The following is a 21,442-nucleotide window of genomic DNA, read 5'->3' on the forward strand; positions in this document are numbered from 1 at the left end:
GATGCAAGTCAGAATCTTATTAAAGCTGGAAACATTGTGTTAGGCATTCAGATACAGTTCAGCTGTGAAAGATACCTTCTGTAAAAACTCGGAAGTAGAAGGTCTAAGGCTCCTACTCATGCTCCACTGGATGGAATTCTTTGCTAAAATTATCTAGGATAAGCAAGTCCTAGATTTTTTTTCACAGGGGTCATATGCTCTGATGTAAACTGGCATAGCTCAGCTTACTTCAGGGGAACTAAGCCAATTTAAATAAGATGAGCATCTGGCTTGTCTCTGCCCATTTTTAACTGGTGGCAGTTGTGTGGGAAGGATTATGTTTAATGAAAATCTCTATGTACAATTTTTTTCAGAAACAACAGCATGTAATGGATGCAATGTTTTAAGCTATTTAAGGCTCCTCCTTTTGGCTTGTAGGACAACTATAGACACAGAATAAAACAGAGTTCGCTTATGAATTTTCACATTGGCCTTACTGTTGGAAACATTTTCTTATTTATTACATTTCCTAAACTCCTCTAGCCTTGTCTTATTTTGGTCTAATACTGCCTGCATAGGGAGGTGATCTTTAAGAAAAAATCTATTTTGTGATTAAGATTAAAGTACTTCATTTTTTCTGACCTTTTAAAAAAACTGTTGTGACTGTTTCATAAACTGCTGAAAACTTGAATATAGAATTAATGGTCCTTTAGTATAAAATACAGTGCACAACTGTTACCCTATTTATTTGCATAACACCCCCCCCCTAAATAAGACATGCATCTTGTTTTTGGAAGGCAGAATGAAGGGAAAAAAAAGGAGAATGGGGCTGGGGTGGTTGGTAAGCAGAGCCTTACCTGCATGCGCTTACCCAGAGGTGTACCTTTCAGGGGGCTGGAAAAAAATTAGTAGCAGCTATGAAAGATTTAACAAGCAGCTATTGGTCAAGCAGGCATCTCCCCGTGGCAGCAGAAAGGGGACTTCTGTCTCAGCTTTGTGTACTAGAGCCTCCAGCCCCTGCCACAGTTTCAGTGCCCTTCGTCTTAGCACCCAGGACTTGGAAACAAACTGTTCAGTTTGCTTTTATTTTTTGATCAGTAATTTTCAGGAAAAAGATGCATGTGATATGCAAATAAATATGGTATTTAAAGCTATTACTCATTTGGGGAATTACCCTCCTTAGGGATATGGTAGATTCTCCAAGACTGACTCTATAGCTCAACCTGAAGATATAGTCTTGATATATAGGAACTACTATGGGCCTGTAGGAGATCAGATTGGATCAGTAATGATCAACATCTTATGAGGGTTAGAATAGCTCAAAAATCCTAAGGTTTTAGGAGTGATCATATGTTATCTTTGTGCATATTTTTTTTTTAATTAAGAAAACCCTAGATTAAAAATGAATATGAATAGTTTTCTTTTTGCTTCAAGAGTTTGAGAAAAAAGCATTGTCTTCTCTAGTAGTATTTTGGTGGGCAGTTGTCCTGTACACATCAGTGAGGGTTCTGATTTTTGTGAGGAACTTTATCTACATCACTTAATTACATTTATCAGTCTAGGACTTATTACTTCCTATTATGAAGTCTAAATATTATAAGCTTCTGTTCTAAACAGCTACCTTTTTAACATCACTATTCTGATATAATCAAAGGGTAAGTAGCTATAATTATTAAGGTTTCATGTGTTGGAAGGGTTGCACTCTAATGCTTCCTTGATTAAAATACAGATTCAAACTCTGATTTCACTTACCTGGGTCTTATATTAGTCTTATTACCCTAGCTTCAGTGTCATTACCCCTTTTTTGAATTGGAATTAAATCAATATCGGGCCCTATATTTCTCTGAAATACAAGTGGCCAAGTTTTACTAGAAGAGAGGGCAACTGAAAATAGTTTCTCTGAAAAGATAACGAGCAATTATTTTTGAATGCCAGTGGGTCAAATGACAGTATTTATAGCTCAATTTCTATATATACATATAGAAATGCTTTAAGATAAAGCACACACACACACACACGCACGCACACACACCCCTTCCACTAGCTCGGTTCATTATAACAAAAGTCCTTTTCTTTGATTCCTGGGATTAGATTAAAATTCTCTTGAGTTCTCCATTACAACATAGACAGATCTTCCCAAATCTGATTTCTCCAAAACTGTTACAGATAGTTCTTTCAGCAGAGGTAAATCGTGGAATTTGTGTATCCTAATCCAAAATTGCATAATGGGTCTTCTTCAGGAGTTAGTTCTTCTACAATACTGCCCTTTTTAGGGTTTTACAGGTAGCTTTCTCAGATCCCTATTTGTCACCTCAGCAGCTATAGATTAATTTAAGAAATGTGCAGGCTTTCCTAGAGTCATTATCTGGTCATGGTAGGAAGCAGAGTTTTAATGATATGACTCTCATTTAAATTGGCATGCCATAGCTAAAACCATAGGAACAAACCTGAGACAGTCTTCCTTTTGCATATGGTCGTTAGCTCTGTTATCACTTGCAGAAGAGACTGAAAACTTTTATAGTTTCCATGGACCTGTATGTCCTGTTTTTTATAATAAAACCTGTTGATGTTACAGGAAAAGTTTGCCTGACTTTATGTATGTAAAGGATGTGTTGAATGCTTGAGAAACCTACTTACAGCTGTGGCAACCGTCAGACTGTTTGTGGAGGCCAAAGGAAACTTTGTTCACAGAAGGCTACTGATATGAGGGAGCAGAGAGCCAAAAGGGAACAAATTAGGAGTGGATCTGGCAGCGGGGGTGGCAGGTGCAGTTGCCCATTCAACTGTGCGGGCTTGTCTCAGTGAGCTCTGAGCTCACCAGCATGTGCTCTGCATGTGTCATGAGCTCTGAACTCACCAGATAACTACTGCAGGCTCTGGTCACTGCCCCTTGCTTTCATGCACTGCAAAACCTAGGGGGTGAGCACCACTGCTGCCTCTTTTCTCTTGCTGCTGAATTCATCAGGGAGTCAGAAAGAGAAGGGAGAGTGAATAGCAGCAATGCTCACCCTCTGGGCTTTGGGGCCACATGAAAGCAGTAGCTCTGGCAAGAGCCAACACAGATCTGGTGAGCTCAGAGCTTACAGCACATCTGCTGCACAACTAAAGGGGGTGTCAGCACCCCCCTCCACTTCAGTCCTAGATCCATCCGTGGAGAGACTCCTTGTGAAGATTAAGATTCTAAACACTAGGATGACAAGAGAAGAATTAAGTTAAAATAATATTATGCTTTACTCAAAATTGAGTTTGCCACCCAGGGACTATGATGACTGGTTCCAGAATAGATTTGGTATAAACTTCCATGGATTTTGATGTTTACATTGGAAAATATTCAAAACTCTATTTTCTATAAATTTCCATATTGGGTTTTGCCATGAGTCATTTCTTTCTCCTGGTTTCAGACAGGTCAAGAATAGTGTAAGACTCATTTTGTTCATTTTTGTTTTTTCAGCAGAGATGAGAAAATGGCAGAAATGAATGAAAAGATTTTTGTTTTGGTTTTGTTTACCTGAAATATTTTGGCCCACAAATTTGGGTCAGATCTTGAATGTAGATTGAAGTTGATTCCTTTAAAAAAATCTGACTCTATTCACTCATTTTTACCATCCAAGGAACTGGAAAACCTGCTCAGTTTTGGTATTTGTAAGGCAGCCTCTTGGGTAACCATTAAATATTTAAAGCTTACTACAAAGTCCCACTGAGGCCAACCAGATATTTTCCCCTATATCACACATGCTCTAATTCACCCCAGTTCCAAACACCCACTGTTTACTAATCTTTACCCCCCTTGTGTGCTGATAATGAACAAGAGGAAATAGAAACAGCAGGGATTATATGCTATAGAGAAGTCCCAGTTTTAATGCTTGAACATAACTCTGTCAGTATTTGCTGCCTACTAAACTCCTGTTTTTAATTTTGAATGTCTCTCTCTTAATGTCTGATCCATGTGATATTGAACAATTGATTTTTTTTTGTTTTGTTTTATTTTTAATATTCAATATTAAGAGAACCCCCCTTGTCGTGCCTCTATACATATTGGTCTTTGAGTGTTAAAGCTAAATAGTGTGTTGAATAAGAGCTTTATCTAAGAATGGAGGTTAACAGTGTTCAGCCCCTCATGACATCTTCATCCATTTTAATAAATCTTCATAGAATCTCCATAAAAGATTGTAGAGAATATGTATGCGTGTGAGTAAACCCATTTTAAAACATATAAAACAACACTGAAAGAGTTGGAGTTAAGGTATTTTGTCTCTGTCATCAAGATGTCAATCACAAATTGCTGCAGTCATGATTATGAAAGAAACAGTCAGACCTATGTGTAACATTATCCACTACATTCTCAAGGCTCTTAGTGGTGCGAAGGGAGCTAGGGGGAGGTTAAATCGCATTAAAAGTGGCCACCCAATCTAAGGTAAGTCAGGATGGGGGGGCAAGCAGGCTGGTGGCAGGGAACTGGGTATATGCAGAGGGATCAGAGGGGCAAGCAAGATCTAGAAGAGTTGGTGTTTGAGGGTATAGGTGAGATCCACAGAACTGATCAGGAGGACGGGGGGCAGATAGCATCCATGGAGGGATGGGGGGGACAGGTATGATTCATGGTAGCAGTGAGGGGAGCAGGCACAACCATGGGAGTGGGTGGGGACAGATGGAATCCATGGGGGGGTCATTGGGGTCTGGGAGGATTCTGTAGGATTGAGGGGGTCCACAGGGGAGTTTGGGGGGGACCAGAAACTATTTTTAGCCTCCCTGCCCAGCAAACCTATACCCCCATCTCTCTCACCCTTCTCCCCACCAACAGTTACTTTCTTGGCTCCCAGCAGCAGTTAACACTGATAACATTAGCACCCAGAGCACCTTGTGAGCTGGAGGGTTGCGGGGAGGTGAGGAGCCAAGGGACTAAAAATAGGCCAGTGTGGTGGGTGTTGGGTAGTAAAAGCACAGCCTCAGGACTGGGGCTAGGCAGATAATATACAATCAAATGCACCACTCTAACCTAGATTGATTATGTTTGAGTGTACATTGATCCAAGTCTATCTTAGACTGGTTGCACTGGTCTGTGCGCACAGAACTTCTGTACAGTTATGAGTTTAGATTGATTTCCAATCACTGAGACCAAGTCGCAATGTAAGTTTCACACTGGGGTGAAGTAAGTTAGATTGTATAGCCATTTCTAATGTGATCTAACCTCGCCCTAAACCCGACAAATGTCTGCACTTAGCTTTAGAAATGTCCATTCATGTTCCTTTTCAAATGGTTCCCCAGTAACCTGCTAGCTCCCATTTCACCTGCTTCGGTGTTCAGGCATTTGTGTATGTTAAGTCTGTTAAGGACTTGTACAAATTGTCTTCATAATTAGTACAGGTTTCCCTCACTTTATGCTGTATGTGCATTCCTGGACAACAGCGCATAACTCAAATTCATATAAAGAGAGCCCATTTACAATGTAACAAATAGGGATACGTTCCAAGACCTCGACTGTACTGACCCCCAGACCCATTTCTACCACTTTCACAAGACAATTTTGGTACTCACCAACAGCAGACAGTACACACAAGCACAAGGCGCTATCATAATGGGGATGGCAACTACAGAAACAAGTGTCACAAACAACAAGCAAGAAGCACAGACCCACACAGGAAACTATATTTTGGTATGCATCGCTCCCACAATGCACCATATAAAGCAGCTGACTGCAGGCTTCCACCACACCGATCGCATAAGAGTACGATATCTCACATATAATGAATTTTTGGTATAAAAAGAGTCATCACATAAGAGCAAATTTGCGTATACAGAACTTGCATAAAGCGAGGGAAACCTGTATAATGTCATTAAAATGTTTGCACATATTTGACTGTGATAGGCACAGTAGAAATATATACATAGACAATCTTTCTCAAATTTTGCTGATCAAGATGTGTATTCATACTAAGATCATATCTATGAAGGACATGGATTATCATGCATATGCTATATGTATTATAGTCCTCTAAGAAAAATGTTAGATGCGGCTTATTTGCAACTGGTAAACTCTGGAACTTGGCATTCCCTATTGCATGTATCGCATTGCCCAAAATACCTGCAGGTATTGTTATAAACTAATGCTTACTTTTACTACCAATCAGAAACCTCAAAGTGTGTGATTTCCATGGGGCAATGAACATTGCTATAAATTGTCACGATGGCCATGCATATTGGCATATTGCAGAAGCACATCCCTCTACCCACTACACACCCCTGTGGCCCTAAAAAGAGTGGTATTTCATTTAGACATGAGATACCGTTGAATCTTTTTTGTAAGAGTGAGCAATGGTACAATCTGATCTACAAATATATTATTTACATTTTGTTAGTTAATTTACCACAGGATGTTCACAAGAAGTAACTTAAGTATACCCAGCATTCAAAAGAGAAAAGGATGAGTTTATTTCATAAAAAATGAAGCTCAGCATTAGTTACAAATAATTGGCTCACTGCATAATGATTTGGGTTTCTACAGGTCAGTGGTTGTCAACTAGGGGTAAGCATACCCCTAGGAGTACTTAAAAAGGTCATAGTGGGTACGCAGAATGCTGCATGCTGATAATGGGCAATCAGACAGATCTGTGGGTCACAGTGATGGTTCAAGTGCCAGGCAAAAGCCACATCACAAGGGTTCCTCTGACGTTGAATAGAATGAAAATGGCATCGCTAGCTCTGTAAAAGTAGGGTAGATTTACACCTTATAGACTAACTAAAATGAAAGAAGGCCAATGTGGTGCCGATCTTCAAGAAAGGGAGGAGAGTGGATCTGGCTAACTACAGGCCCATTAGCCTGACTTCTATCCTGGGGAAGATCTTAGAAAAGTTTATTAAGGAGGCCATCCTTGAGGGACTGGCCCAGGCTAACATCCTAAGGGATAGCCAGCACGGGTTTGTTGCGGTAGGTCTTGTTTGACCAATCTCATTTCCTTCTATGACCAGGTGACCTATCATCTGGACAAGGGAGAAGAGATTGATGTCATATATCTTGACTTCAAAAAAGCTTTTGATCTGGTATCCCATGATCACCTCTTGGCCAAACTGGCCAGTTATGGCTTTGGCTCCACCACGATCCGCTGGCTGGGAAATTGGCTCTGTGGTCGGACCCAGAGGGTTGTAATTGATGGCAGTCACTCATCGTGGTGCCCTATGACCAGTGGGGTCCCTCAAGGCTCTGTCCTGGGACCCATACTGTTCAACATCTTCATTAACGATGTGGACATTGGAGTCAGGAACGGACTGGCCAAGTTTGCCGATGACACCAAACTTTGGGGCAAAGCATCCACGCCAGAAGACAGGCGGGTGATCCAGGCTGACCTGGACAAGCTCAGCAAATGGGCAGATGAGAACCTGATGGTGTTTAACACTGAAAAATGCAAGGTTCTCCACCTTGGGAGGAAAAACCTGCAGCACCCTTATAGGCTCGGCAGTGCTACGTTGGTTAGCACTACAGAAGAAAGAGACTTGGGGGTCATCATTGACCACAAGATGTACATGAGCCTGCAATGCGATGCTGCGGCTGATAAAGCAACCAAAACGCTGGCTAGCATCCATAGATGCTTCTCGAGCAAATCCTGGGATGTCATTCTCCCCTTGTACTCGGCCTTGGTGAGGCCGCAGCTGGAGTACTGCGTCCAGTTTTGGGCTCCACAATTCAAAAAGGATGTGGAGAAGCTTGAGAGAGTCCAGAGGAGAGCCACGCGCATGATCAGAGGTCAGGAAAACAGATCTTACGATGATAGTCTGAGAGACATGGGACTCTTTAGCCTGGAAAAGCGTAGGCTCAGGGGTGATCTGAAGGCCACCTATAAGTTTATCAGGGGTGACCACCAGGATCTGGGGGAACGTCTGTTCACCAGAGCGCCCCAAGGGATGACGAGGTCGAACGGTCACAAACTCCTGCAAGACCGTTTCAGGCTGGACATAAGGAAGAATTTCTTTACTGTCCGAGCCCCCAAGGTCTGGAACAGTCTGTCAGCAGAGGTGGTTCAAGCACCTACATTGAACACCTTCAAGAGTAAATTGGATGCTTATCTTGCTGGGATCCTATGAGACCAGCTGACTTCCTGCCCTTTGGGCAGGGGGCTGGACTCGATGATCTCCCGAGGTCCCTTCCAGCCCTAATATCTATGAAATCTATGAAAAATATGTTGTGTGAGCTTTCATGAGCCTGAGCTCACTTTATCACTAGCTCTGTGCAATTCTGTCCTTCTCCTAGCAAAGAGGTACACTGGAGTGTTGCTGCACCATGGTGTCCAACTGTGACACTGCCTCTAGGAAACCTGTAAGGCAGTTTGGGGACTGTTCTAGTTGCACTGTGGACAAACTGCGCTCAGACTCTCCCCAGGAAAAAGGAGCACAAGGCTAGGTTTGCCCAGTCAGCTGCTCTGAGCAGAACTCTGGCACAGCTAGCTGTATAAGGCTAACTCATCTGTGCTAGTTAAGATGATAACTGTGGTATTGTAAATTAAGTCTCTTCCTTAAAACGGAAAAAAAGAAACCAGCTCTTGTCAGCGATAGCTGTTAATCTTTAAAAGCTTCTAAATGATTTGTTGAAACTGAAATTAGTACAATGGAGCAGTGTGTTGAGAACAAACACAGAGCAACTTCCTGAACTCTTCAACTTCCGTTCAGCTTCTCTCTACTTAGGGTACAGCTATAATACCTCTGAATGCCTGTCAAAGAGACAGCTTCCACTGCCGGCATTTTGCAGCGCTCTGAACTGTCTTCCAGTACTACAGCCGTTAGTCGGTTGTTTGGACGTAAGTTTTTCAATGGAGGGCACAGCAGGATGTGTCTGCAAACAGATGCTCATACACACACAAAATTCCATCGTCATAAGCCCAAGTGGGCATTTAGGTTCCCAAAATAAGTCTCAGGCATAAGCTCCCATGTTCACAGTTGAATGGCTTTTCAGTCACAAATGCACCTGCATTGCTGTGGGTATAGCTGTGCTTTTCTCTTGAAAAAATGTGATGATGTGATCTTGCATGCAAATTTATATTTTCAGATTAGAGAAGGGTTATTTGCTCAATATCCACCAACTGAATTTTCTTCAGTTTTGATTGCAGGGTTCAGCTTTCTAAACTCACCTCTTTACTCAATCATGGTTTACATCAATGTCAAGAAAGGTAAAAGGGAAGCAAACATTTCCTACTCATATGGGCTAAATACAGACAATGAAAAAGCCTGAGGCTGAATCAATTCAATCTTCACAGGTTAGTCTAAACTGCATAAATTAAACTGATAAGAAAGAGAACAGACATTCACTTTTGGTTCCAGAAATGCAACCACATGTCTATGGTGGCCCAAGCCAGAACCTGTCAGAGGAGGAGGAGGGGGAGTGGTGCCAGAGCATACCTCCCTGCCCAGCTGGAGCAGACAGCTTAGGCCAAGGCAAGCCTACCTACCCTGGAAGGGGCAGGGACAGTTATAGGGGAGGTGTAAATGTAGCATACAAAGACTCTTGAGCCAGGTACATACATTATATCTTTGGACTAGGGACAGAAGTTATACATAAACTGGTTTAAGTAGTCAGAAACTGGTTTAAACCCGTAACAGAATAGAAATTCAGTGTGTATTAACTGGTTTCAAAATAACCAAAACTGGTTTAAGATAAACCTGGTTGAATGTAGTTTCAGACTTAACTGATTTAGGTCAAACCAGTTCATGAAACTTCTGTCCCAGACCCCTTCCTGGTTTAAGTTAACTCGCAGCCCCCCAGCATGACAGGATGCTTGCAGCCCTGGGCTGGGCTGTCTGCTCCAGTGGAGCAGGGTTGGCCCAACCCCTCTCCTCCCTAGCCGAAATACTATCACTGCTCTGGTTGGCCTAGAAGGGGGTGGGAAACCCTACTTTGGAGTGCTCCCCTTGCTGCTCCAGCAGCAGGAGTGGGGGTGTGGCCAGATGCCAGTAACCTGAGGGAAAGGAGAAATGTAATCCCCGCTCCCCCCTGCAGGGAACCCCATTCAGGGTCTGCCTGGCTTCTACTTCCCCACTGCTCAAGCAGGGAGAGCAGGGGCATACCCAGACCCCGATCCCACCCCCAGGCGAAGAGTGAAGAGGTAGAAGGGGGGAATCGGAGAGAAGCAGGGCTGGCAGGTCCATAGGTCCTCTAGTGCCTAGTGCAGCCTCTGCCTGAGTCCTGGCCAGACCCTCCAGTACAAGTACTAGAATCTAAAGAGCGGAGGGTTTGCTCACCAGGGGGCTCTATACTTCTGGGGAAAAAGCCACCAAGGGCTTCCTGCAGCCAGTTTTCCCCCCTGCCCCACACTGGGGCCCAGTGCTATGCCCCTCCAGCCCTGAGCCCTGAGGCAGTGCCACACAGAGCTGCCTCCTGCCCCCCACAGCTTTGTGGTGGGGGAGGAGAAGGAGGAGTGGGAGAGCCCTGCCTGCCACAGTGGCTCTGTGACAGCCACCAAGGGTGTGGCCACGCCCCCGCTCTCACTCTTCAACACTTTGGTGCCCTGGTGCCCTGAGGGTCAGGGCCTGGCCATGCTCCTTCCCGTCCCCAAAGGGCTGCTTCCTCTCTCCCCTTCCAGGCACACCCAAGCTGGGGTCCCTGCAGGTCAGGGTGAGGGTTTAAATCCTCCCTAGTCATACTCAGCTTGCCCACGCCTGACCACACCCCCACAGCTCAGCTTGCCTCCAGCCTTCCAGCCACTGTGGTTCCAGTGCCCTCCCCCCGAGCCATTGCAGGCAAGTGGCTGCATTTCTGGAATAAAAAGTGAATGTCTATTTACTTTCTTTTCAGTTCAGTCTATGCACGTTAAATTAACCTGCAAAGACTGAAAGATTAAATGAATTCAGGCTCGGGCTTTTTGAATGTCTGTACTTAGCCTTAGCGATGTAAGTGATTGGAAATTGGTCTATATATGTAACAGACCAGAAGTTTAGCACACATAGACTGGTTTAAAAATGGTGGAACCTGATCTAAGTTTTGTATTCTCTGTGGCAGGCCAGTAGGGGGTGCTCCTGCACTGAGCCACCCACCTCACTGCACCTGGCCTGAAACCATGCTTTGGGTGTCTCCCCTGAGGTTCCTGTGTCTGGCCAACTCCCTTCCTGGAGCATACCTGTAAGCCCTGTGATAATCGCTGCCACCACACGGAGTCTGGTCTTTGTTAGGGCTCTGTGCCACCTGGGGTACATAGACCCTGTAAGCCTTGGGGGGCTTTGCCCACCGTGTGGTTTTGAGGTGCTTCTGTTAGCTCGAAGCATTCACAAGCAGCCTCCAGTACAACAGGAAAGTAAAAAGCCATGTCTACCTTAGCTAGCCAAGCCAAGGAGCTATAACAGCTATCTGAACCCTATCCCCACAGGAATACATAGCCAGCTCACTGCATGCAAGCAGCCTTTTATTCAGGGAGAGAGGGAAAGGGGTAGATATAGAGCAAAGAGATTTTAGAGAAAAATGCCTTGAGCAAAACAGAAGGGGTTTGAGGACCCTTTGAATACAGAACTAAACTACATATTCCTAATAGACTAGCTGAATTTTAGGTAAGATACTCACTTATACATTCAGAGGGTAGGGGAGCTCTGGAGGCGCATCTTTCTGTGTGAGTGAGTTCCAAGATGACTGCCTGTCCTTTTCCCAATTCCTGTTGCAGGACAAAGGAAGAGTTAGTTCCCCCCTCCCACAGGAACTTCTCCAGGTTAGACCCTATTGCCCAGGTGACCAGGTCAGGCCCTGTTGCCCAGGTGATAAGCAGAGGGGGCTGGGCTGAGGCTGTCTTAAGCCAAGAGACAGAGAAAGAGAGCAGAGGATTTCTTCACACTCCCCACCCTCTCAAAGGGCAAATGTGTGTTCTGTTTGCTACTCCACCTCCGGTTTTCCAAATATTTTTACCTAACCTTGGTGCTCACTCCTAAAGCATCAGTGATGTATCCTGGAAAGCATCAGTGATGTATCCTGACATACTTAAGCAGTGGGAGATGTAAGCATGCTGTATTTGAAAACAAGTAGTTCTCCTTTTCTGTATCTCTGGCTAGTAAATGAGATGAGTTACCAAGGTATGGTGAGGAAGTGTGATGTCACATGCAGTTCTTACAGGAAACAAGAGTGAAGGGGAACTTCAGCATTTGGTGCTCTCGCCAACGGATTAAAACAACCCAGGTTAGTCTTTTAAAAAATGGGTGTTTCTAACCACTCTAAAGTTGTGTTGTGTGAATTTTTAAAGGTCTCTTTTAACAGTAATTTGAATAGGAAGGCTTTAGCCTTGCACTTATATTGCTCGTGTTTGATTTATGGCCTCTAAAAGCAAGCTGTTATAGGACCAACGTGGAGGCATTATAGTGCAAATGAAGGAACTTTTAACTTGGCTTCCTGCATTGCAGTGTTTTGGATTTGCACTCCAATAATAAATAATAAAATAAGAATTGTATTAAAACAGACTTGCACTGTCAAACCACTACTACTGGTTTGCCCTTATTTTTGTAATGAAGAAAGGATTTTTTTCAATTAAAGTACAAATAAATCAATTTTTTAAAAGTTGGTGGATATTGTAAGTTAGGAAAATAATAGCTTTTGCCTGATATTGAGTGCCTAGAATAAACAGTATTTCACCTTTTTCTCTCCTCCTCTCCCTTTCCCACCTCCCCTTTCACCTTAGATTTTAGGGGGAGGGGGCGATTTTAAATACGTTCATTTTATTTAGTAATGGAAAATATGAGTTTTGTCTCCTCCCCACATCAATTCCATATAGAATTCTGTGCAACCTTTCCTCTAATTTTAATTTCTGATGCTTGGAAACTCTGAGAGCTGAAATAAAACATAATACATGTATTTTATATTCCACTTAGAATATTTAGAATAAATAAAATGAACAAGATCTTCCTTTAATTCCAATACAAAATATCTCTTGCTAAAGTTGTCAACAGATGTGTTAATTGTAACTAACATTACCAGCATGTTGTGGTTTAAAAGTCAGAAATCTTGGTGTGACACTTAAATAACATAAACCTTTGGAAGGTGAGAAATAAAATGTTGTACTAGTACATTAAAGTGTCAATCAGACAACATAGAAATAAATTTAATGGAGGAATTCTGCACTCTTGCCCTCAATTATGTTTGCCCTCGGTTCTGCTCTACATACTAATGAGAGAACTCCAGTAGGTATAATATGTAAAAATGTGGTTTTTCCCTTTGTGCGTATACATTTCCAGAGCATGTTCTCTTATAATATTCGAAGGGATTTGTTGGGTATTTTGACAAGATGTTCTTTTGGCTGGGGACTGTATTTTTTTCCTTCTGTGTTTGTATAGTACCCAGCAGACTGAATTGGACCATATAGTATGTTGTGCTAGGGTAATACAGAGAATTAATAATACCCAATATGGACTGAAAAGATGGTATCAGTTTGCTTGTGTTTGTATATGATATATATATGATATTAGGGGGAAAAGATTTGTTGAACAGGCAAGGAAATCTTGAGCTCTTGTCTAGGTCAAGGGGTCTTTTTAAAAGCATTGGGCCATGAATGAGAGTTATTCAGCTCACCCTGAGGTGGATGGGACAGGGTCTAATTAATAGTAGAAGTGTCCTCCATCTTGATTTGCAGCATAGTTTTCTCTAGGATTATAAAGGTTTGTGACTTCTGGCTGATGGTTGGAGGACTGAAGATAAGCATGAGAGTAAGGGCTGATATTGAACATATTTTTAAAACCTTGTTTCTATTCCTTTTAAGCATTTTCTTAGGCCTTTGGACTAACAGAAGACCTAATGGCAGGCCCTGATTTCACTGTGCTGCTCCTGCTCTCTCCTTCCTAGAACAGGTGGAGACTTTCTACATTGTTCCCACATGGCACACTGAAAATCCATGGGAGTTAATGTGGAATTTATAACCCCCAGCTCAGGTGACTCCCTTTTTAGTCTGGCCAAGTTTACAACTACTCTTAAGTCCAGAGTGTAAGTGGGACTTTGGTCTAAATTTTACTTCAGCCTGTTTCTGTAAAACACTTATGCTTTCCAAACTCAGTGAGTCTCCCTGTTCTGGCGGTGTTTGTAGCCCTGGCACAAACCTTGTGAACTAAAATCCACCTATTTCTTGTGGGTTTATCAAGGGCTGAGGGAGGGGAGAGAACACACATTTTAAAAAGATGAAGGAAAGCAAAATAAGCTTAATGGTAAAACTCCTAGTATAAGTTCTGTCTGAATTACAAGATTCCAAAAAAAGATAGAATAGGACATTTTCCTTGCTTTTTAGAAAGGAAAAAAAAGAAATATTTGATTTTATTTTTTAAATGTGGTCCTAGGCAACAAATATCTTGCTTGGGGAGAGAGGGAGGACATAAAAGGAAAAAAAGAGCTGCTACATCAGTTTGTTTTATTAAACAGGTATTTAGTTTTCAAGCAATTTAAAAGGAAAGCTTCCAGAAAAGGAGAATGAAAAAAGGGGCAGACTAAACCCATGGAAATAGAAGTGGACTTGGAGAGCAAAGGAAACCAAAAAAGAAAATACAAAAATGAAACCAGATGGGGACAAATTCTGTATTCAGCTAAAATGTCTCTTCCACTTCCATTGAAGGGTGCATGTGTATTCTCACCCACCTGTGAAGTGTATAATTGTAATCTCAGCTTCTAGGATAAGTATATTGATTTTACTGGGTTATTTTTTTTAAATTTGACTATATTCTCTGGGCAGTTGCACACAGTTTGGTAAGTCTACGCTATGACCTGTAAATAATATTTTAAAAAATTCCAAACCTAGAAATATGCCAAATTTATCAGTAACTGATAAATTGTATTTTAGTAATACAAGATTACTAAAATATGTAGTTTCTCACCAGCTCCAGCTCTCTGGGAAATCCCAGCATGTACTGTGGTGGTGACTTTCCCCACCGTTGGCTCTGGATTTAGCACCCAGATGCCTTGCCCAGCCAATGTCCATGGAGACCCCAGGATTGCGGGGTGTTGACAGAGCAGGACTGGGGCCGGAAAGACCAAAAATCCTGGTTCTGTGGACAGAGATGTGTAGGAAGTGAATTATAGTTCTGTCCCAGGCCCTAGCCCATGTTGTCACTCCCCAAGATCCCAGGATCTCCCCAGGCCCATCCACCCATCTTACTCCCAAACATTGCTCCCCCGGATCCCATCTCAGTCACCTGGCCCGTGCACCCTGCCTACATGGGTTCCACCCCCAGCAGTGGGTGTGGGACGGATGGGCTGGGGTGCCTGTGCAAGGGGACTGGGTCCAGTGGCGGCAGCTGGAAGGAGCCACCACTGCTGGGAAATTAAGTCCGGCCACCATGCTACCCCAGCCCCTCTGCACACCCAGGGATGGCGGGACCAGCCACATCTGCCATGCCCTGGACTGTCCCACACACCTCGGTAGGGCGAGACTGAGGGATCTGCCACAGGCTGGAAAAAATCCCTTGGTAGGCTGGATCCAGCCTGCATGCCATATTCTGCCCACCCATGGTTTATAAGGTGTATATTTACCAAAGACTTTTGTCTCTTTTCTGACTAGCATGACTAACTACCTCTCACTGTCCTGTTCCCCAGCATATGGTGTTGGGCCTATTTACTTATACTAATGCAAAACTGAACACTATAGGTCAGGCTCAAAGACTACACAGCCCCCGCTTTCACTTCACCACCATAACTGATGCAGGATCTTGCATGGAAGGAGTGAGAGTTTGAACGTTTTGATATTTGGAAGTCAATAACATACCAATGGTCTCCTTCCTTCTTTGCAGTAGCATTCAGAACTTTATTTCCAATGGATCGGTTTCTTCTGTTTTTAAATATTTTTTTTAGATCCTTTTGAAAGACCTCCCACTAGCTAAAGTTACTTGCCCCTTTGTATCTTTTTTTGCCTGTTGTGGTATCTGTAGGACTTCTCCCTAACTCTGCTACCCCTCCCCCACCACTGAAGTCAAGTTCTGCAAATCATTTTTGTAACCAGCTGTTCTGTGCGGCTAGAGACTGAGAGGTGGTTGCTTTTGCTTATGTCTGGTGATCTGTTTCAGCTATTGCGTGCGTTTTTCTATAGCTTTAAACTACAGGGAAGAAAACCTTCCTTTATGATATAGTTGTTCATTGAAGCTTGATTCCTTAAGAGGAGCACCTGCAAGCGCTCTATTCAGTAATCTTTTAAAAAAATCATGCGTTTGGGGGAAACTCCTTTTACTTATTTACGGGTATGTTAGTTTTTGCATTGGTGTGACTCCATTGGAGATAATGGAGTTGTTTGAAATTTAAGCACAGAAACAAATCAGAGAACTGAGTATATACACAGCATGTGATGCCTGCACAGATTTGCTGATGAAAAAAAACAACTTCCATCTTTACATGATTGACAGAATTTCCTGTGCCGTTTTCCACTTGCACAAACAAATGCATGATTTTTCCCTGCTGCATAAACAAATATGTGCACAAGTGCAGATACCTTGGAGATAAAATATTCATGCTTTTTTCCCCCTGCTAAAGCATGCTACTCAGGAAAATGTAATCAAATCCTCATTCATTCAACACAATATGCTTTACTTAGGTTTTATGATCTCTCTTACATGGGTTTTTGTAGGTTTTTTTCACTTTTTTTAAGAAAGAGGGAAGGCTTGTTCTGGGGCAGAATTAATGGCAATACTGGTGGGTTAGCTGAAATGTTTTTGATGTGGCACTTTTCATTCTTGATGTCATGGAACAGATTTAAATACTCCTAGGTTATTTATCAGATGCTATGCCAGATCCACAAGTAAACTAGCACACCCAGTGTTTTGCCAAAGCTAAATACAGTTCAGAATTTTAAGACTGCAAGTCAGGAACTGACAAAATTGTCCAAGCATTGTGAATTCCTGTTTGTTCTGACTTCTAGATTTTGATATTGATGAATTTGGCAAAGTTTGCATATTTCGATGAATAGCTAGCTGCATAGTAAAGCTAAATACAAAGAAGCGGACTATTTTATTATTAGAATTTTTTTTCTCCATCTTCGGTGTCCTTGGTAGCCAGAAAAAGACCAGCGTAGATGTAACTGGGTGAAATATAGGTTAGGTACAGACATTCAATCTAAGTTAAATGGTTGTCTGTGAGTGGCATAGTTTAGATCGGTAGTGAACAGAACACATGTTCACACTGGGAGGGGGAGGGACAAAACTTAGATTGGGTTCCATCTTTTTTTAACCAGTCTGTGTGCTGAATTTTTGTCCTGTTACAGGTATAAACTAGTTTTGTGTGCCAGACTTCTGTTATGCGTATAAACCGGTTTCCAAACACTTATCTCTGTAAAAGGATACCTGGCCGTAATGAATGGGAATCATCATGCTAGATCTAATGATACCTTCTGGTTTTATACTCTAAAGTCTTTCTTTGCTATGCTAACTTTGCTTGCTATGAAGGTGATATATTCTGGCCACAGATCTTGACCAAGAAATAAAATACACAGCAAGTATCTATTTTCACATTTATTTCAAAAATTCTCTGGCAAGGACTTGGTATTATCTCAAGAATTCACAAATATGTTCCAAGATGAAATGTTAACCATCTCCTTTTCCATTTCGTATCACAAATGGAAGGTTTTGACCTTTTCCTGGAAAGATGTCAGGGTTTTAATATGATTCTATTTTGGGCTGACTCTCAATAGACTGCCATTCCCCACTCTTACTGGCCCGCTTCTTTGATTTTGGATGCTTTCCAAAGGGGGTAAGTAGAAAGTTGAAGACTATTGCTCCTAAAGACATTTGAGGGTTTTGTTCTATATGGGCATGATGGATCCCTGTCTTTGCAAGATCTATTGGACTCAGGTCTTTAATAGATTACAAGAAAAAAAAACTTGGTAGGAAAATCAGTTTGACAATAAGGGAAGGCAACTTCCTCAGTCCCCACATCAATTTGGAAAAAAGGGAAAAAACAAACCAAATACAAAATCCCCTCTTTTGCTTAATACTGCAACTTTTCCCAGTCTCCCCCATTTCTGACAGCATCACTGAGTTCTGCTAACAATCCATGCTGGTTGGCCCTTTAAATAATGTTTAGAAGCTAAATAAAGTGTTTAAGGAAGTCTTCAAGTGACTAAGCTATGCAAAAGAGGAAAGAAGTGCAGGTCTGTCGTTGGCTCTGGGAAGCTGAGGGAGGGATACTATAGCCCTCAGAACTGATGTTTGCAGTCACTGGGCACTGAGAGAAAAGACATCTGTCACACTATTGGCCCCTTGAAACTACAGACATACCCAAAGAGAAGTGCACAGCTGCAGAGCATTTTAAAAGTGACTGATCATGCACCAAATTAACCTTCATTTAATGAGGGTTTAGATGAAGGCACTCCAAGGTGGAGTACCTTCATTAACGTCTGTCTGATTGGGACTGGACTGCATCAGCCCAGCCCTGCCTCTTGTGCTGTCTGCAGAATGGGAGGGCAGAGAAATGGGGAAGAGAGCTCCGGGTTGGAGTTTGATAGCGCCAGAGGGGGCATAGGTGGATTGGAGTCCCCCCCCCAGGTGGGCAAACCCCAACCCAGAGCTCCCACCTCCACTTCTTCCCCCTCCCATCCTGCAGACAGTACTTGAGCTGATTGAGTTGGATTGCTGGGGTGGGGACACCTTCTGCCAGCCTGGAGCTGCTCCACCCTAGATCAACCTGCTGTGGTCCTAGGCACGCATACAAACACTGTGCCTGGAAACAGCGGACTCTGGTGTGAATGTGCTGGAGTTTATTGCATCACACTAATTGCACATGTGAATGCACCCAAGAGTGACTCTGGTTGATTAGAAGCATTTTGACAAACTCAGTAGGTGCTTTAACCCTGAGTCTTGCAAGATCATCTGTTTTGCAAGATCACTACCACCCAGGGCTGCAACCACTTTGCAATGTTTGCTCTCATGAGCATAGTATCTTAGGTCCTGTTCACACAAGGAACAGATTTTCCTTCTACCTTTGTATGTAATGTAAATATAAAAAGGTGGTCTTGCTTATCGGGGCTTTAGTTCTGAAAACATTTTTACTACTTTTGTTAGTCTGTGCAGTCCAGTTGAAATAGTTCTTAATTCCTATTTCTATTTGTACACTTCTGTAGAGATTTTTAGGAACCAGATTTCAGTCTGCAACATACTAAACTCAATTTCCACCGTTTTGTAAAATGCACCCAAATTTAACATTGTCCATTCTGTTCATCCAAACTCAAGTTAACCATGTTCTTAAATCTACAGTGTATTCTGCAAGTCTGGACCCCACCTGAGCTAGGGTTGCACAACTGTGCATCTGTTCCCATTATGAAGAGGGCATTGAAGGAAAATTATATGCCATTCCCAAGATTCCTGCAGCTTAAAGACTACAGCTATAAGCATTTCTAGAGTCAAGCACTTTGAATTCAGATAATTCTCTACGTTGATGAATTGTGATATACAAAATCATGACTAAACAATTAAATCATAATTAGGGAAATCAAAGCTTTTTCCATTAGTATTTGCAGTTCCTCTTCCATGACACAAATAATACTTTGCATACATTTAAGAAACTATATTGTAGTGCAGTCCATTCAGATTTTGGTCTGTATGTTAATCAGGCATACTGGGCTTTTGTGTCTTTTAGACAAATGTCTTTTAGACAAATGTGCAAAATTATAAAGAAGCCAGGGTAGATTTTCACCTTTATAGACAAACACATGAGGGGTATATAGCATTTGCTTTCATAAGCAGAGGGCTTCCTTCATCAGATGTTGTGAAGGGACTGCAGGAAGCAGAGCTGGTATTTACAAATATAATGGAGGGGGGAGGAAAAAGGAGGAGATACTGCTGAAACAGGCAAGGTGGGTAAAAGAGAGAACAACAAAGCAATTAACCCATTGAGGGACACAGGGTTTATATAAACTAATCCAGGTACTTAATATGATTCAGTCAGTGGATGATTTCTTGCTTCACAATTTCCTGTTCAAATTCATGTTTAAAGTTTTTCTGCCTAAGAACAGCCACTTTGAAGTTAGTGACAAAATGTCCAGGGTGGTTAAATTGTTCTGCCACAGGCTTGTCTATCTTTCTGGTATTGATGTCAGATGTTCGTTCATTCTTACATGCAGGGATAATCCCACCTGTGCAATGTAGAGAGCAGATGGGCACTGTAATTGGGTAATGGCATGCATGACATCGGTAAAGGTGCAGGCGAATTGAACTTTGGATCTTATAATCTGTGTTATTTGGTCCAGTGGTAGAATAATTTCAACTGTTGCCTTAAATGCCATTGAACTGCTGGAGGCTCTAACATGAAGATACTCTAAATAATATTTTCTTGATTCCTCTTAAATCTTTCTTTCAAATTTTGCATTGTCTTTACTCAGTGCAGTACTTTTTCTCGGTCTCATGGGAAGGGTCTGTCTACATTTAAATGGTGGATGTCAAGCTTCTCTTCTCCAAAAGAGATAACAAGCATTTGAACAAATCTTTTAGAACACAAAACAAAATAGTTGTAGTTCAGTGACTTTTAAATAAAAGAAAATCGTATCTTAGCTGATGGTTTTTGATGGCATCTAAAGGAGGTACCGGCCTTTAATTATTACAAGAGTTCCTGGTCTCTTTTTGTCTTTCCATGTGGGGCAGATGTTTGGGGTTGGAGGCTGAGTTTGGTGTCAGTGTTATACCTTCTCTGGCTCTAGAAAGAACCACAGAACATGTTTCCACTGAGCAGAATATTGGCTCTTGGGCTAGGGACAGACATTCAAAAAACCTGAGCCTGAATTGATTCAATCATAGATTCATAGATGCTAGAGTCAGAAAGGTCCTCAACAGATCATGAAGTCCGACCCCCTGCCTAGACAGGAAAGAGTGCTGGGGCCAGATGACCATCCAGATGCCTGTTCACCCTTCTCTTAAAGACCCCCAAGGTAGGGGAGAGCACCACCTCCCTTGGAAGCCCACTCCAAATTTTCACCACGCCTACCATGAAGAAGTTTTTTTCCTGATATCTAGCCTAAATCTGCTGTCTCAGTTTGTGACCATTTTTTGTTCCTTGTTACCCCAAGAGGTGCCCTGGTGAACAGAGCATCTCCGATCCCTTGCTGCATCCCCCTAATGAATTTGTAGGCAACCACAAGATCACCTCTCAGCCTTCTCTTGCGGAGGATGAAGAGGTCCGGGTCCCTCAGTCTCTCCTCATAGGGCTTGTCATTTAAGCCCCTAACCATTTGTGTGGCCCTTCTCTGGACCCTCTCAATTCTATCAACATCCTTCTTGAAGTATGGCGCCCAAAACTGGATGCAGTACTCCAACTGCGGTCTGACCAATGCCACATAGAGGGGAAGTGTCACCTCCTTGGTTCCAGTCGTCATGCATCTGCTGACGCATGAAAAAGTGCAGTTAGCTTTGCTGATAATTTCATCACACTGATGACTCATGTTCATCTTGGAGTCTGCTATGCCTCTGAGATTCCTTTTCGCTTCTGTGCTGCTGAGAGGGTCACTTCCCAGCCAGTAGGTGTGCTGGATATTTTTGCACCCTAGGTGCAGCACTCTGC

The 21,442-nt window shown here is 42.5% G+C and overlaps 1 protein-coding gene across 5 annotated transcripts in view; it reads left to right on the forward strand.

The window, feature by feature from the left end:
* The window catches only part of WIPF1 (WAS/WASL interacting protein family member 1), an 87,593-nt gene that overhangs the window by 18,623 nt on the left and 47,528 nt on the right, over positions 1-21,442 (forward strand). The window contains exon 1 of one of the 5 annotated variants that reach the window (XM_090045439.1): positions 12,060-12,118. The exons of the other annotated variants lie outside the window; for them this stretch is intronic. The gene's annotated coding sequence lies outside the window, so the exon portion shown is untranslated. Of the gene's footprint in view, positions 1-12,059; positions 12,119-21,442 lie in introns of those variants that run through there. 5 annotated transcript variants of the gene reach the window in all.

The sequence above is a fragment of the Crocodylus siamensis genome, chromosome 4 (assembly GCF_052110815.1).
Source record: "Crocodylus siamensis isolate JL-2025a chromosome 4, ASM5211081v1, whole genome shotgun sequence".
In the NCBI taxonomy this organism is placed as follows: domain Eukaryota; kingdom Metazoa; phylum Chordata; order Crocodylia; family Crocodylidae; genus Crocodylus; species Crocodylus siamensis.